Below are 14,704 nucleotides of genomic sequence, written 5' to 3' on the forward strand. Positions count from 1 at the left end.
CCTAATTAGTTTCATCACACTGTGCTGCAGTAATGATGACCTAGCGGTAAATAAAGTACAACTTCTTCTACTGAGAGAACGATGCCAAGGCTGGATTTACATATACAGACAAAACTATAAATAAACAAAATAGAGAAATACACTTATACCAAAGACATGCAAAGGTAGATTTTTTACCTTTTATTTTACAAAACGGCTGGGACAGGCTGATATTTATGCATGCCATTCTTAAGCGCAGAATTATCAATGACTACATTTAAATCTGCAAGATTTGCAATCCTTTTATTCATTTTTATAACTCAAAACTGCATTCAAGCAGCTGAAGCTGAGAAAACTGCAGTTTTTGTGAAAAAATTCCCTAAAATAATTAAACAGCAGTATCAGGCGCTTCAGCAGTGTAGATATAACATTTTGCCTCGCTCTTTTTTTTTCATGACTGACAGCTGGCAAGGATTTCTGGGTCTAAGAAGAGCAAATCCCTGGGCACCATAATTCTTATATAATGCTCTGTGTGCTGTAAATGCCTGTTGCTCTCTAAAGGAAATCACATTAAGATGATAGAGGTTTTAGACATGTGCCTTTATCCCACCAAGCAGACACAGTATGTGGCCAGCTCATGTGTCATTTCCTATAGACCAATCTCTGACTGACATGCAGGGAGACAGCAGTTCCTTAACACTACTGCTTCCCCAGCAGTGAGTGATGGGAGATAGAGCTCCCATCTACCAAGAAGAGCAGTGTAGCCGGTTTTAATTCCCTTCAGCTGCTACATGAAGGCTGGTTTTAGAAATAAAAGAAAAGACATAAAAAAAAAGCTCATTGAATTGTTTGTATTTTTTAAAATTGGGATGTAGATCTCTTATGTGTTTAGATAGTTTGAATGAAGAATGATTTCCACATATGTTAAACTTACATTTGAATCTTTACTAATGTGCATTTGTCAATAGAAACCAATGAGATTTTCCTTTCTAATTACCCTTGAAATGCATTTGATTCTTATGAACTGTGTCTGCGTGTGTGTAGGCCAGCAAGCCGAAAGGATCACATAAGTTTGCAGAATGAGTTCTGAACACCTTGGTAGCTGATCAACTACTGAACTGACTTTGCAGTTCACCTATAAAGCATACAGCGAGCAGTGTCTTTCTCACTATGGTCAATATATTTGTCAAACAACTAAAACAAACTCTATGCACAGATTTATTTTATTGATTTTACACCACCCTCTCCAGAAACCTCAATGGACCCTAAATGTAAAGCCACACTTTATTGTTAATGCTGGAAAGAGGCCACTAATTATCCACAAATATCACTTTCATTATTATTTTTTTGCCAATGTAATGACATTTACACAAAGATCTCCATATGAAGTATGGTGATATTTACCATAGACCCATCTCCAGAACGTAAATAGGCGGGCTTAAGCCATTTGTCCTTTTTTCTTTCATTCCTTCACTGCACATTTGGACATTTTGTTATTGTCGTAAAAAAAGAAGAAGCATTCAAGAACCTTTCAAACTGTTAGACCTCACTGACCTTTTTCCATGCCCAACTGTTTATTCTGAATCTGCATCCTCTTAACCTTGTCAATCTCCAGCCCATTTCCTCCTTTGCTTATTCCATACATTACTAGTGCATGCAGATGGAGAATGTTCGGCAAACTCACTCAGGCATAACTAATCACTCTTGCAGATTGGTTCCTGATTTTGACAGGTTGCTATGGTGGCCTAAGCGTATGATTATGTGCATAAATATCAGGGTGGGCACAGGTTGCCGCTGTCCTCAGTGGGTCTCTAAAAACATACTCCGAGGCAAGGTCACGACATTAACCCCGGACATGTGTTTTAAGTTTCTGAAAAACAATGAGAGAAGTATTTGAAACCACACTTTTCAGCCCAAGGGAAAAGTGTTGTTTCAAAATATTTCCACAACTTTTTTTGTAGGGACTTTCAAAGAGTTCCACCATTTCATTTAAGCAATATAGTAATTTAATATTATTTAGTGGACAAACATCCAGCACTGAGACATAATTCTGTTATCCTGAGCAGAGTAGTTGAATAATTCAAACTAAAAGCATTTATGAATTTTTCTTTGGAGAATTGCGCTCATTGGCCCTAGACTGATTGTTGGGGGAGTTTTCCCCTAAACTATTTCTCTAGAGATTTGTGTCAAACATTCAAACCCAAATTCAGATAAAGTGGATTTGTTGTCATCGATGCCTTTAGATAAAAGACACAGACTGGCTGTCTCATCCCAGACAGAGAGCTATTCCAAGGGGAGACATTAGTCTGCAACTCCATTTTTCACTGCACAGTGGCTCCTCTTAGTATGGCTACAGCCTGACAATTCAATCCAGTGTTCGTTTTCATGCGCTGAGTTTGGCAGCAAAACCACATCTGAATGCATGTAGTGGTCTGAGCAGCCCTGACTGTAAATGAGGCCCAGACACAGTTGTACATCACATGAAGACCAATGGGAGAAAACTCACAGTTTTCAATTATTAAAATGCATGGGGAAATTCCAAGGTTTTATACAGTTTCTTGCGTGTGGCTATGCTTGGAAGGAATCTTGGTCTGCTAACATTTTGCAAAAGAGGCCTGGTGTGTTTATGTTGCAAGTTAAATTGACCGGTTCCAATTTCCTATGCTGAAAAGATATTGCTTTCAGCGTAGCACCTTCTTTGCTTCTCTCAGTGTAATGAACTTTTGAAAAATGAATAAATCTTTTCTTGCGCAAAGGCAAGTCCCCCCAGTGTCTTCATATCACTGAGATAATGTTTAGGTCAATTTGACCCAGCTGTGGGTCTTTCTAGTGGAAAACATTTTTGTGCAAAAATAACAAGACCTTTTTATTTCCTGATTTATATTCCTCTCCTCTTCTCTCTTTTACCAAACTTTAATATATTATGAAGCAACAGAGAAACTTCACCCTCCCTTGGCAGGTTTTTCTAGAAAACAGATACATGAGTTGATGCGGGGGCCTCAGAGTGCCTTAACGGCAATCCAAAAATGGAAGATGTTGTTGTTCGACTGATAATAAAAAAGCTTTCTCCAAGCTTAAGTTATTCACATGGAACTGTCAGTACGCAGTGATTTTCTTCATGTTATCCCCCCATGATTACAACTGAGCAAGCTAACTGATTATTTTCTACAGTTTGAAGCTTGGCTGCCTTTCATAATTATTATCAAGCTGTAAATTATTCATCCATGGCATATTAACATCAGAGTTAAAAAAAAAAAAATGCATGTCGGCATCCCAGCACTTCCATGACATCTACTCAAATACCCACTTTTCTCGCTAACTGAAGTTACTGTATACAGTGAGGCATCAAGTGTCATGACACATCAAGCTGACTTGAAGGCGCTACTTAACAGATACCCGACAAGCATGCATTCTTTGTCTCGTATTAGAGGAAGTAAAAGTAAAACAATACCTACCAGCATAGTACAAATAAAACAACACTAAATATCCAACCATGACACTGTCATACAGTTAATCTGAGTCATATAATACAAATAATAATACAAATACAAAAGGCCTCACTTGTGTATTAAATTTTACATTTTACATAAATGATGACGTAATAAATAAAGAACAACGTGATGCAATATGCAAATATTGGATATGCTGTAATTTATGAAATGCCTGTTTCACTAGATAGAAGTGTCAGAGAGCTCTTTCTCACCAGCTGTCTGTGACAACTATGCTAAACCCGCTACACAGCCTTTAAAAGGCCAAGTGAACTTTGCTGCACACACGAGATTTTTGCATTTTTAGGACCCAAAGTGCCATGGGTGTCCTTTCACAACTAAAGTGAGAGGATGCATGTTTAGAAACTTCTTCTGCTGTTGTGTGTTTGGTCATAAATAAATTACAGATATGGCTCCAAGTCTTTTCAAAATGTATTCGACCGAGTGGATCATGTCCCGATTACACAACAAGTCAGTCTGGTGTGTTTGCGCAGTCTTTCCTTTTGCGATGATTGTGTGTGTGAAAAAGTTTTGTCAGGCCAAGTGTGTCTCATTATACAACAATACTGTGTGTAGCCACTATGCCAAAATCCTGTCACAGGAGAGACTCCTGGGGCTTTGTCGGTGCATGCTGTGAAGAGGGTTAGGATTAAAGTTAGGGCTATATCTTGGGAAAACAGAATAGTCAATGGAGGTCCTCGCAAGGCTCGTGCTACGAGTCTGTGTGTGCTTATGCAAGTGTGTGCGTATCATCTGTGTATATTTTATGGGAAATCTATAAAAGCAAAGCGTGGCACTCTGGAGAAACCTGATTAGGCCTGAGTTGAGTTCTCAAATCATAATTAATTTGGGAGATGCTCTGACTCTCTACCACTACCTGAGGCAAAGTCATTAAGTTAGGGAATAGCTGCTCACCCCCCACAACACTCACGGTTAATCTAAACTAGGCTGATGCAGGCTTTCTATTGGTCACTAGTGCCTCACTGATGTTAGGTTTTGGCATGTGAAGTAATTAAAAGCCATTGCTGTGTCACATGAAACATTCCTCATTGCCATGGTCTCTGAATGCAGGTTACATGCTTTATTGCTATGTGGAACACTACACCGGCTTTTTGGTCCAAACAAGATCATTCATTCTGTAGATGCTTTCTCTATTGAGCAATTGATAAATTTCTTAATTGTTGTCTGAGGGCACACATCCTAGGACAGATAGGGACCAGTGTCTGTAACATTTTTACATTATCCCATTTGCCCACGGGAGATGGGTTTTGGAGGAATGCTCCTTTGTATTTGAATGCAGGCTCCACTGGGAAGTATCTGTTATTAGTGATTCTCTCTGGTCTTTTACCCTTTGTGATGGTATGTAAGGTGACGTTTCTATTTCTTACGCTTACCGTAGTATCGCAAGAGTCCAGCTGAAGAATAACCATTAAAAAGGGCTTGTGATAACAATAAAAAAGGCGACACTCTATTATCATCACATTATATGTGCAAGTCCATTTAAAGATACGACTCGGTCGTAGTTCATTAATGGAGAGCTAAAACTCTCTCGACAACCAAAGGCTTTTGATTAGCCAAGGACAACGTGTCTTTGGAGAGGACTGTCTTTAAAGAAAAGAAAAGAAAAGAAAAGAAAAGAAAAGAAAAGAAAAGAAAAGAAAAGAAAAGAAAAGAAAAGAAAAAAACAGCAGTGTTTGTTGATGCTGAAGTGGAATAAAGAATATTTAAAAAAAACCCTCCTTCCACTGAAGTTTACACATCATTTGATTACGGGCTTTCTAGCACCGTAGTTTGTAGCATGTCAGTGCCTTAAAATGAAGCTCAGTTACCTAATCTTTACTCTAAAGATTTTTTTCAAAATCAATCAAAAGTGTCAGCTCTCAGTCTTGTTGTGGACACATTATAAATAGCCATATTTGTGATACATGGATATTCTGCCAATACCAGTACTGCTTTTTCATTCATTTTTTTCCAACATGACATCACCAAACCCAAACTTAATGTTACATCCTGAAGCCCACCTCTTTCAATACCACAAGGTAGCATAGGGGTTTACATCTGTTTAAACAGAATATATTACCCTGTCCGAGGCAATAATTTATCAAGCAGTCAGTATTTCGACTCAGAAGTGCAATCTATAAACACACAGTGTTTATAGATAAGCGAAATACTATTTAAAAAATTACAATAAAAAAGAGAAATAAACAGCCATCCAATGAAATCACAGCATTAGAGTATCTGTTCATTAAGCTTTCGCATGATTTTAAACCATCAAGATCCTTTAAACTGAAATTAGTGACCCTGTTAATGTTTCAAGAAAACCAAACTTTTCCACCTATTGTGCTGTTTATTCACTATCTTATAAAGTATATAACTGTTGTGACTTCTTCATAAAGTGCACATCTGGAAAAGGAAAATAACACATCTGTGTTCTGGCTGTTCATTGCAAACGTCACACATGAATGCGCCTGGATGTGATTGCAGTCACTTTCATGCTAGAAATGATAACAAGATGTCTTATTTTCTACTGGATGTTTTTTTTACTAAGTTCAGAATACTTCAAAAGAACTGCACAAAGACTCTTTATCATCCTCATTACGTTGATCTCTCCTGGCAGAGGGAAAGACAGAACGTGTCAGAATAAACTTGAATAAAGACAATGTGTGTGTGTGTCTGCTGTGTGTGCACGGGTGCACAGAGTGAGTACTGAGTAAGATGGAGTGAGATGGTGATAGCATGAAAAGTTGTGGAACAGTGAATTTGCAGTCAGCTAATGAGCATACCAAGGGGCACATTAGTTATTTATTTCCTGAGCTTGTTTCGTTAAGAGAAGGGCACAGCAATTAGCTTTGAGGAGATGACATCCCAAAGTGCCCGTGTGCTTGGCTGCAAGGCAACACCAGAGCCCTGTCTGAAATGCTAAGCAACCTGTAGGGCTTGGTGAAAAGAGGAGGGGGTAGGAAATAGCTTCATGCCTATGACCCGGCATGACATCTCTAATGCAGTATGACCAGCTGGAACTACATTATGTAGAGAGAGAAAGTGGTGGCAACAGGCTTGAAATCCACTGTACCTTTAAAAAGATAAGGTTATGGAGACGGATGGCTCAGGGATACAGCCAGGATCCATTTTTTTGTTCTTTGTCAGCAATGTTTTGGGGTTTTTTGCCTCCCCTGACTGAATATTTAAGTAGAGAAGAAAACGTCTCATGCTTTCTATTAGCCTGTGTCAACTGTTTGAAATGTTATTTTATTACCAATTAAGAAACACATTAGAGCTGCCTTTTGCAATGTATTTACTGTCTCGGGGGGAAAAAAACAAAAATTAGATCAATAGTACGAACGTTTAATTTTAAGGACTTAGAGTAATGGTATAGTGAAGCCTATTTTCTGACACACTCAGGCTAAATCTTACACAATTATCCTCATTTTAAGTCGATCCTGTGAATCTCGCTAATTATGATTAAATGTGATTTTCTGTGCAAAAATCGCATCTTTAAAAATACCAGGTGAACAAATTTTCTAAAAAACACATTAAGTGCACCGGCTGATTTATAAAGCATATGCCAACATAAAAAAAGAAAAAGAAAGATCAAAGCAAGACGCCTCTAGACTAGCATTCCAGAAATGTCTATTTGTGCACCTTCATTAAATGAGGCAATGTGCTCCAAACAACAGAGGATCCAGCCTTGTTTGAAATGTCAGCCTTCTAAGATATTAACTGGAGCTGAGGGCCTCCAATCAAGGGAACAAAATGGTGTGTCCACAGAGGTGAGTGGTAATGAGCTGACTCGTATGTGGGGGGAGGTTTGGCTGATTGAAATTCCACAGAAGTGACAGACCAGACTGTAAACTTATCCTTTAGTTGGTTTAAGTGCAGCATCTTCCTAATTTCCCCACTGCGTGATTTCAAGAAGTGCAACTTTTTTTTAACCTCTATCTTAATATTTGTTCACCCCTCATGGTGGAGTAATGTGGACCGATCAATGCATTTGTATAACTCATTCTCATAGCAGGTACACCAACAAAGTTCTGTTACCATAACAAAAATATTCAGCTCCAGTGACCAGTTTTGGAGAATATCTTAGAAAATAATTGCAGTGTCAGTCCTCTTAGGCATTGTGCTAATATTAATTCATAAAGCATTTTAACATTCAAGCCACTCTGCAAATGGTGAAAGGGTTCAGAGCAGTCAAGAGGTCTAAAAATCACTATAAATCCATAAGTGGTCACTGCCGGCAAACATCTGTAAATGGAAGAGCGTTTAGTCAGTGATGCCCATCTTTTAAAAAAGCAACACTTAAGAGTATTATAATGGGAATAAAGTACCTTTGTCATCTATTAAAAACAAGTCAAATATTATGATATATAGACACAGGCACACACACACACGTCTTCTGACCTTAAAATTACCTATAAATGAAATAATATTCAATGTGAATGTCTGTGCTTTGATTTGTTTTTATTTTTCGTAACTTTGATATATTGAACAGAGCACTGCTGCTTTATAGATGAATCATTCAGTCTAAACTAAGCATAACAATATTATCTCGCTACCAAGAGCAGAGCATGCCATGCCTAGAGGCGGTAATTTATAAGAACGCTAAAATTAAAGAGCAAACAAAAAACTAATAATTTCACAGACACATACATAAATTTCTCTTTGAATGTACAGGCTTTTGGTAATTACATATGGATGCTTATTTTTAATTCCTGAAGTCTGCTGGTTGCAGAGTTGGTTACAAGAAAAATAAGACATGATAACTGGTGTTGAAGATGCTCCTCCTAGATTTCAGCCAGAGGACACAGGAAATTGATGGAAGCAAAGTAAAGGACGCTGTAGCATGTCTCAATAAAGAACGGTGACGCAATGCTTTTGCAGAAAAGAAAAAGAAAAAAGTCATTTATCTTTCTGTTCGCTGTGATCCACACAAAAAAAGAAAAAAAATACTAACAATTTCCTTGAAAACACAGCAGCTATGTGTAACCCAGTGAGTTTACACGACTCAGTAATGCACTACAACATGTTATTGTTAATTGGGATTTATCATTACTCTGTTAATCACTGAGTTGATCAAAAATAAATCAATAATAAAAGATAAATACTATAAATATTAAAAGAATAAAACCCAAAGAGTATATTTAACACCCCTACTGGTTAGGAAGGAACAAGCCCCGCCTTCCCCTGCTCTGTACCGTCACGTGCTCAGACACAGAGAGAGACGGAGGTGCACGAGACCATCACTGATTTTCACCGCCAAGCTTTTCGCTGGAAAATAACTATTAACTTGATAAATTGAGCAAATATCCATACCGGAGATCTGCATGGACCTTGGAGAAACGGACCTGATTTATTGTGAACATTTCGGACCTTGAAACCATCGCGGTGAGTCAGAAGCTGTTAAGCTAACCTTGAAGCTAAAAAGCTAACAAGAAGTTAACAGGGAATATAATGGCCCGATTTCAATGTTGTAGATCTGCGCGGGAGCGGATGAAGTGGACAAGATCCTCTCTGAGAGTTGAACAAGATCCTCTCTGAGAGTTGAACAAGATCCTCTCTGAGAGTTGAACAAGATCCTCTCTGAGAGTTGAACAAGATCCTCTCTGAGAGTTGAACAAGATCCTCTCTGAGAGTTGAACATTAGAAGTGTGCTGGTGAGTTAAACTGGGACTGGGCGAATCAGGCTAATTGAAAAGCTAACTAGCCTAATGCTCATAGCTGTAGCTGACCACGTTTTCACTGTGGGAGAACACACGGGGTTTCTCACTGAGTTCAGCCATTTTGAGCACTCAGCTTGTGTGCTGATGATGTTCTAGTATTACTTGTTGAATATTAAATGCACTAAAATTAGATGATGGAATAAGTTAATGTTGATCTTAAAGGTCATGAATCTACTTTATTTTGTTACATTTGATGCTCGAGCGGCACTGGATAGATGTCCGTGTGTATTCTTACTGTGCTGATACGTTACCACATACTGTAAAACTACAGCCTGTGGGTTTTTGTATATTCTTTTGGTAATTTTATTCTGTACATTGAGTGTAAATAATATATTGCTTCATTGCTATGCAGTGTAAAGCAATGCTCCTGTAATTCAGTTAAAGGGCAATACTGTAAAAAAATAATCTACCATAGTTTATGGTTTATTTCTGATTTCTGATAGAAATGTGCACCTTGACGATAGAATAAGCTGATTGTGATTTAAAGATTGCATTCATGATTAAGATGCACTGTATAGACTATAGTTAGAAATTAGAATTAATGTTTTGTGCTTGTTTTGTTATAGCACTTACATTATTTACATATGGCCATGTATATCATTAGAGTGTGAACTGAATTAGTAATAGTCCTGTTGTTTACAGGCTAGGTTTTTTTATGGGATCGTGAGACCTGGATCTCTTCCTGACGAGGAAGATGGCGAGCCTTTCCCTTTGAACCGAACCGAACCACAGCCATTCTGAGTTGGCCCAGAAGGGCAGGTTGCTCTTCTCTCACGAACAATTGCAACAGTGCGGTAGGACGAAATCGCACCAATCACAAACTTTTGACCTGTTGGATTTGACTTGACTGAACACTGACTATTAAGCCGGCAAGACTGACATATCTGAGCTCAGATAGGATTCTGACTGTTATTATTATTGCTGTCACTGTATTTTATTTTATGTTTTCATTCCTGTTCATAAAATGCTGTTAAATTGTTGCTAAATAGTTTAATACAATTCATAGCAACTTTACCTGTGGCTCCAGTCATTCTTCTCCACGCAACTCCCTTTATCCCTCCTGCGAATCTAGCTATTGGCCCATTCTCTCCATCTTACTTTAATTTCCCCTACCCTATCCTGTACTTGGCTACATATGCATTAAAGCGGACACGTGCAGCCACCCACTCAAGCAACTGACTTCACAACAGAGGGGAAAAGAATCAGACACAAGACAAAGTCAGCAGCATCCTCACAGCTATTTGATAATTACTGAGCCACAGAAATTTCTGTACAGAGATTTTTACAAAAGGACAAAAAGTGGAAAGGCAATTGTTTCTCCCTGCTGTCCACGCATATATGAATGTTAATGAACACAGCTCTTTCTTCATTAGACAAATATGTTTATACGGCGTCATTTATTTTAAACTTTTGAGTTGCTTCTAAGAAGAAAAGCAGCTATTCGATATTACTCTGTATATATTTGTACCATCAGCTCTCAGTCATTAGTACACTGTCTCCATAGTGTGTGCTGTCTCGTATAACCACGCAGGTATTAGCTTCGTTTTTTCTCTGGGGCTTAAGACCAGTGCAAACATGTCACCACCATCTGTTGCTGCCTGCGACAAGTGTCACAGTCAGCCAGCTCAGTGCACACATGGCCTAAAAGTCTAGTGCTGAAGCAAAGCAACAGCATTTTATCTGATGCTTCTCTCCTTCTATTGGTCATATTAGCATAAGACCAACTTTGCCAAAGTCACTGCCTTGTCCTTACTTTTTCCTTTGTTATTTTCTCCTGATTATCTATCTTCTTCCCTCACCTCTTCCTTTTGTCTCATGCATCCTCCCTGTTTGTGTTCCTCTTTGCTGGCTTTATTCCTGTGTGCCAATTTTGGTAATATTTTGATGAAGATCAGAGTTGATTTACAGGCGCTAATCTCACTTGCTATTAATCCTAATGTACAGAAATTGGCTGCAATACAGTAGAGGTCACTTGTGAAATAGATGAAAGCAATTCCTGATACCTGTTTCTATAGACAACAACAACAACGACAACAACGACAAGAAAAATAATCCACATATTTAATTTAATTTTAACAGGAACTTTTATGTGTTTATATGAAACAGCTGGTTTGTGTTGGTCAAAGGTGGCTGCTGTTAGAAATTCTCTCCTCCTCCTCGGTTAACACCTGAAACCAAAATAGCACACAATACTAAGTCGCTCATGGTCCTGTAATCTGTCAAATACTTAGAGGAATGAATTTTATTCTTATTACTGAAAGAAACAATCTTTTAATAAGCACATCTATTCTTGCTTTTGTTAAAATAAAATAAAAAATTGCCAGTTTCACCCAATAAAATCTAAGTTTTGTGGAGCTCTCAGTCATTCAGAAAGATTGTTCGAAGAAACCAGGAGTCAAGAGAATGGGAGTCGTTTTATTTATGTATATTTGGCTCCTTTGTTTCCTTCATTTTCACCACTGGATCTCTGTGCCCCACCCTTAATATTTCATCCTGTGGTGTTCCAGATTTATCCTGTTTAACATCTTGTTTTCCCTCTTTCATCGCGGAATTGGGTCCTGTTTTCAAAATATATCATATATGAATTACATTCACTTACTAACCAAACCATTCAAGGTCTCTGTGGCATTTGGTGCCATCTGGAACTTGTATATGGCACCAAATGCAAACATAGTGCATTCTTACAGTTAAAGTGTTGGTCTATATACTGGCACTTAGTTGCTTCATAATTTTGCAATTTTAGAGGCACAGAGGGTGATTTTCAGAGCAATGCACACACCAAAAGCTACTTAATCTTTATAATTACAGCAGCAGCCCTCTGCCCCTGGTTAGAGATGAAGGAAAGAAGAAAATATTTTCTTGAAGGAAAGGAAAAATTCCATATGTGGGTTGATTTGTTTGCACATTGTACATATGTGCTTGTGTACATAGGAGTGCACATTAGAGAACATACCAGACCAAAATTAAAGATGATCTTATAATGTATTTTTTGTTAGCCTTAATTTCAACCTGGCATTGTTTTTGTCTCTCTAATTGTTATAAAGCTTATTATAATCTCCTGAAGTCAGTGATGAGTCAGAGCGATTTTTCTCCTGCTGTCAGGGTGGAGTGAGATGAGGAGCACTCAATCTTAGAACTATAACTATAAGTAAGGAAAATCATATCTCAGTCTGATGAGTCTTGAAATCTCCTGTAACATTATGATTGTGGAGTCAAAAGTCGACATGAAACAACATGAAAGGATGGTTCCATCTTGTATCAGTGACTTCAGCTGGTGGTGCAATGCGTGAGGCATATTTTCTTGGCCCGTTAGCATTAACTGGGCATTTTTTTAAATCTCACAGCCTACCTGAGTACTGATGCTGACCATGTCTACCTGTTTCTGACAACAACGTAGCCAATGGCTGCTTCCAACAGGATAACACGCCATGCCAAAAAGCTCAAATCACTTAAAACTGGTTTCTTGGACATAAATAACCTCCACGGTCACCAACTCTCAATCCCATAGAGCATCTTCGGTAAAACAGAAGAGTCAGAACATGGATGTGCAGCCGAAAAATTGGTGATGTAATCCTATCATGTCAAAATGGATCAAAATCTCTGAGGAATATTCCCAGCACCTTGTTGAATGTGTGCCATGAACAATTAAAGCAGTTCTGAAGGAAAAAGAGTTCAACCTTGTGCTAGCAAACAGTAACTAATAGAGTGTCCGAAGCTGAAAGAAGGAATCAAGTGAAATGGCAGTGAAGGAATTCTTTTTCAAAATACTGTAAAAACTAGAATCTGAATGCTGTTCCTTATTGCACCAGGAATTGCATTATATGGCTGAAGGGTTGATTAAAAGAGCTCTTAGTCAACAAGTATACAGTACACACAGAACTCTTCATGCCATTAACCTCTAGATGTTAGAAGCACAGCTAATTTATATTCTGAAGGGATTTCAGATGCACTTTATTACTGTGCTGAGGGAAAATGAATAGAATAATTGGATTCAGCATTACAGGCTAAAATTATGTCTGATTATTTTGATGTTCAACTCACTCTTTGTGATAAGTCATTTACTTTTGTCCTTTCCATGAAATACTTGGATTGGAATTCCAATTTTTCCTCAAACAAAATTGCCCTCAAACCATCCTCTTATCACCAAACACAGCTTATCATCCTCTATGCGAATCAATTACGCACAAAGACTTTGGCAAATTTACACAGCAGGGCATTAGCTTTGATGAGGGAGCTATATATCCAAATGTTTACCCTTTCTCCTTATCCTCCAAACTACAATACCATCAACGTTGCCCACCCCCTTAAGTCTTCATTACCAGAGCATTACAAAGACATTGGCCAGAGTGTATATGTTTTCATTAAAATATTCCTTGCCTTTTCAAAATGCATGAATGTCTTTAATTTAAGTGAAGAGGCAGTGAACCGCTGCAAAGCTTTAATTTCTGCCTCTCGTGACCCCCCACTCCACCCCCTCCCTCATCTTTCTTCACTTACTTCTTATTCCCAAGGGGCAAGGAGGAAAAAAGACAGAGAGATTTGAGGGAGGACCTCACCCATCTAGAAAAGGCAAACCAGCTCTAGCTATAGAGCATAAAGTGTGAAGAAATGCTTACATTTGTATAAATTAGCATACAACATAAAAGGCAAGGTCAACAAATGTTGACATTGACATTGGATGATTCAAATTTCAAGATGGGGAAATGATCCTGGTATATGTGAATTTAAATGAGAGCTCTTTCCTTCTCTGTGTCTCACTGAGGACATTATACAGGAACTGTCTCTTCACTTTCAAAACGTGTCTCATCCCCTGCCTTATCCCCTGCTCCTGTCCTTTAAAAATGCCCACATGCCCAAATACTTGTCAAATTATTTCTACTGTTACTTCTCCGATGTTATGAATAGACACTAAAACTCAGAGACTGGAAGTGGAGATGCATGTTTGCAGGTGTATTAAAGTTTTATTCAGAGCGTCTGCTGGCTTACATTAGACTATAGCAATAGCAAACCATTAATCATCAGGTCTGATGTTCTTATCTCCCTTTCTCTGATCAACAAAGCCCAGATGAACTAAGACTATCTCCACGAACCCTTCAATCATTCACTCTCAGATGGCTCTTTGAGTTAAATCTCCAAGTAAATTCATGCCCATAATTTCAGGGCCAAGTCTGACCATCCCATTTCAAAAATACAATAAACAACAGAGCTGCCTTTAATATTAAAATGCCTTAAGGTGGTAGGCAATGACATAGTAATTCTCCATGTTATTTCCTTGTTATTTCCATATCTCCATGCACTCCATGTTATTTAGCAATAATTAATTGTCAGAAGAGCATCCAGCACAGCAGAAAAATGAAACATGCCAATAAAAATGGCCCGTGGATTAGTTTGGTATCCAACTGAAGACTATATATAGTGCTGCATTGTCAAAGGGGCCCGGAGCACAGTACGTGGGAGTGGACCCAAATGCATGCACCAAACGGAACAGCGATGAGATTTTAACAAGCTTTATTGTGA

The 14,704-nt window shown here is 38.3% G+C and overlaps 1 long non-coding RNA gene across 1 annotated transcript; it reads left to right on the forward strand.

Annotated features, from left to right (window-relative positions):
* Window positions 1–8,591: 8,591 nt before the first annotated feature.
* Window positions 8,592–10,201, forward strand: LOC147308474 (uncharacterized). The gene is made up of 2 exons (XR_015126235.1): window positions 8,592–8,852; window positions 8,942–10,201. It is a non-coding gene; the product is annotated as an uncharacterized LOC147308474 (long non-coding RNA).
* The last annotated feature ends 4,503 nt before the right edge of the window (window positions 10,202–14,704 follow it).

This window comes from Aulonocara sp. 'chitande type north' Nkhata Bay, linkage group LG18 (assembly GCF_057382095.1).
Source record: "Aulonocara sp. 'chitande type north' Nkhata Bay isolate Kocher_YH1m ecotype deep benthic linkage group LG18, A_spYH_male_GT1.1, whole genome shotgun sequence".
In the NCBI taxonomy this organism is placed as follows: domain Eukaryota; kingdom Metazoa; phylum Chordata; class Actinopteri; order Cichliformes; family Cichlidae; genus Aulonocara; species Aulonocara sp. 'chitande type north' Nkhata Bay.